Consider the following 4,024-nt stretch of genomic DNA (forward strand, 5'->3'; position numbering starts at 1 on the left):
TTACCAATTTGATTAATTTTAATGTATATTGTTATGCAAATTCATAATAATATCCACCATTTAGTCATCCACACACTAAAGCTTCAAATTCTCAACATTTTGTTAATTACACTTATAACCTTTTGCATGTTTTATTGATTTGTTTGAAGTTCTAACTAATGTATCATGTTTCATTCTTCCTAGTAATGTATCATCATAACTTTTGGCCTTTTATCCCTTAATATAATTCACTTTTAATTAAAAAAAGTTTTAAATAATAAATATAATATTTACAATTATATCTTTCTTAAGAAAATTTAATAAACTATCATACAATACTCAAATGTTCTGTCTAATTGAATAAAATGATCACCCATAGGCCAATTAAAATTACAGAAGTTATTTCATAAATTTTCAAAATATATTTTGAATTTTATGATTTATTGTTGCTTTAATGGTTTAAAAATCATTTAAAATTTATTCGATGTTACTATATTCGGATTTTATTTTTATCAAGTTGTCTTAGTTTTTCTGAATCAAACACATTTTATTTCATATATTTTATGACTTTTGAAAGCTTCCTAAAAGAGAGCCAAAAGAGTCATCATGAGCCCCCTCTTTGTCTCCCCCGTGTAATCTTCTCATTAGCCAAGAAGATTTCAAATTTCGACTGCATAGAGGGGAGTGCCAGTGACCAAGAGATATCCGACATCCATTAATTATTTCCTTGGGGGTCACATGAGAATTGCTCGGGCGGTCAATCCCACCATCCTTTTTCCCGGTCGGTGCCTTGACTACCATCGCCAACACTACGGTCAGATTCTCACCAATATTTGTCGAAGAGGAGTCATGACCCAAGTCTAGCATGCCAATTGCATCAAAAAATAACTTAAAGATAAGATGACCTAAAAAAAATTCAAAATCTAACAAACAAGATCAAAACACCTCATGCCAAGGAGTCAATCCCACTTAACGATATAACCAACATGGCACCCTCACCGGGTGGCAACGAAACACCAAAAACCTCTTAAGTCCTTGATGGAGACAGAGCACCAACACCTTGTTGCATTGCTTGCTCAGTATACAGGTCTTATGCCGCAACAGAAGATTGAAACCATAGATCGATAGTCGGGCCGCCTAATCTACCTTCGTCATCTGCCTGAACGTTCCGTCATTGATAACCGATCAACAAACAAAACAACCCCACTTTATCCGACAATATAATAGATTTTTTTTTCTTTTTTTTCTCCTTTTAGGCGGTACTTAGGGTTGTAAATGAGCCGAGCCTGAGCAAGCTGAGGCTAGGCTCATGTTCGACTCGTTCAAAATTGGCTCATGTTCACTCAAGCTAGGCTCATGTTTGGCTCATTCGAAATTGGCTCATGTTTGAAATTGACTCGTAAAAAATGTTCATATTCAACTTGAATAACATATTCGAATTCATGTTCAACTCATATTCAGCTCAAAATTGACTTTTTAGAATATAAAATTATTATAATAACTAAATTTTTAAATAAAATAAAAATAGTAAATTTTATCTATAAAATCTATTTGCATTAATAATTAATTTCAAATCATAAAAAATTGATTAACTAAAAAAATTTTCAAGAATAAATTTCAAAAAAAAAATTTACACAATAAGAATATTAATATTATTTTACAAAACTTTACACAACAAAAAAAAAAATATTACAAATTTTACAATTTACAAACTAAACAAGAGTCAAAAGTACAAATAAAATCTTTAATAAAAATCAAAACATAAAAAATAATTACGTTGGACATTTATATTTAGAAAATTAAATTTACATTTATTACACATACACTTATGACTTACATAAACCTAAAAGATTCAAAAAAGTACATCAAATTTAAACGCTATGACTTTCTACAATTCCTCGATCTTTATATCTGATGATCCAATAAGTAGTGACTGGCGAATGATGATCTTGTACCTGCAATTCTTAGTTATATATTAGAAAAAAAAAAAACTTAGAAACGAAAATAAAAGTTAAGATTTAATTATTAATTGAGGCTCAAATTTATGAAATTCTTTCACCACTTTGAAGTAAATCAACTATGCATTTACACAATTTACGGGCCTTCCAAGCATACTAAAATCAGAGTTAATATCTAAGACATCGATTTAAATTCCTGTCAAACTATTGTAATCCTCCATTATGGTTTGCATAAGTTTTGCCTTCCAAAATGTAAAAAGAGTAAGTTTAATAATCTTAGACAACTTTATTTATTCTTCTTTAAAATAATAACAAATACTTATATCATACCAATGAGATTTTATCATTTGTAATCATTATAGCCTCTAATAACATCTTAACCAAATAATGAGATTCTCAAAGCAAACTAAACCATTGCACAAGCACCAAAGAAAATCATGCAGTAAGGAAATCTGCAAGCAAGCTAAGAATTGCCCAACAACATGAATAACCAAGCTAGGCATCATGAATAACCAAGCCTTAAGATGACAGCATGAAATCTGTAATCAAGCTAAGAATAAACACTCTTTTAGCAAGTCCCCAAATTGTACTACTGTTGTCAATGTCTGCCTAAATTTTGCATTCAAAAAAGCTAGAATATAAAGAGAGACTGTGAAATTTAAGAAGATAACATCATTTATATTGCTAAAAAAATTGTTTTATATGATTTAGAGCAAATCCTGGCTAGCTTTGAGTTGCCAACATTTATAAAATTCCCACAATACAATTTTATGTAAATTAGATGGTCGATTTCAAGATTTGCAACACATTGTTCTACTTGTTGAACAACTAGCATCAGCTTGTCTAGGATGATTCATATGGTACTTCGGGGTACATACCACCCAATTCCTATATGTTTACACATCTAACAACTAACTTTGTTTTTCTTACATTTAGCCACCCAAATCTCTTATATCACATAAACCATAAGACTATTTTAACTTTTAAAAGGTGAAATACATCTTTGAGTTCATAAGTAAGGTGGCATATATGTAGAAATTAAAGTTTATGTATATAAGAACTGAGTAGTATGTATGCAAATCTTCCTAGTATTTAATGCATGAGGTCAAAGTTTTATAATGTTGTAATTGTTATAATCATGCAATGCAGACTTCCAAACTACAACTTTTCATTTTCTAATTGATGGAGAACTTTTCAAATGCCGCTAGAACAATTGCTTCTAGGGAAGTGTATATCTGGTGTAAGTATGCATGACCTTTATATTTAGGGACATTTACGAATATAGCACACAATCAAGAAGAGAAATTTATAAATGGACAGCCATTCACGCAATTCACACTATGCTTTACCAAATTTACCAAAATAAAGTGACAACCATTCACGCAATCTATATGAAATTTAAGAATGCAATAGCCGAATCACAACTCACAACAAAACCCTTATATCAGATCTAATCCATAAAAGAATCAGATCTGGAGGCAATATTCAAATCAATGCACAAATGCTTAAACCTGTATGAACCCTTATATCAGATCTCATCGATAAAACATTCAGATCTAAAGGCAATACGCGAGATTTCACTCCTAAAAACTTCAAAAACTAAGTTTCCCTAAAAAAACTAAATAAATCTAAAAAAAATAAGAAAATTTAACCTATGAGACGAACCTGAAGACAAATATGAAATATTAAGGAAATGATACTCAGAGATAACACCTCGATAGCCTTACAAGAAACCAAGCTAGAAGGTCGAACAACCAAACAAGAATACCGAGCAGTCGAGCCAACAACGACTCGCCGAGGACAAAGATACTTTATCAAAGTCAAATAGAAGTATAGATTAGAGAACAAACACAAAATGCAAACCCTAAGCTCTCGCGATCGAAAGCATTTCGTGGTTTTGATCGGAGAAGGAGAAGACTCAGAAGAAGTAGAGGCGTAAGCGGCCGAAAGTTTTCGTGATTTTGAGAGGATGGGAAGGGGAGGGAGGGTGGGTTAGGAATTTTTTCATAATATATAATATATTATATTAATTATATAACTTATATTATATAAATATATAGTATTTATAACCAATATAGTAATACTAA

General features: G+C 30.9%; 1 long non-coding RNA gene across 1 annotated transcript in view; it reads right to left on the reverse strand.

The window, feature by feature from the left end:
* Positions 1-1,741: 1,741 nt before the first annotated feature.
* LOC110029456 overlaps positions 1,742-4,024 on the reverse strand; it is a 4,315-nt gene continuing 2,032 nt past the window's right edge. The window contains exon 2 of the long non-coding RNA XR_002294544.1: positions 1,742-1,934. This is a non-coding gene — a long non-coding RNA (uncharacterized LOC110029456). The remainder of the gene's footprint in view (positions 1,935-4,024) is intronic.

Source organism: Phalaenopsis equestris, unplaced genomic scaffold (genome assembly GCF_001263595.1).
Source record: "Phalaenopsis equestris unplaced genomic scaffold, ASM126359v1 Scaffold000572, whole genome shotgun sequence".
Taxonomy (NCBI): domain Eukaryota; kingdom Viridiplantae; phylum Streptophyta; class Magnoliopsida; order Asparagales; family Orchidaceae; genus Phalaenopsis; species Phalaenopsis equestris.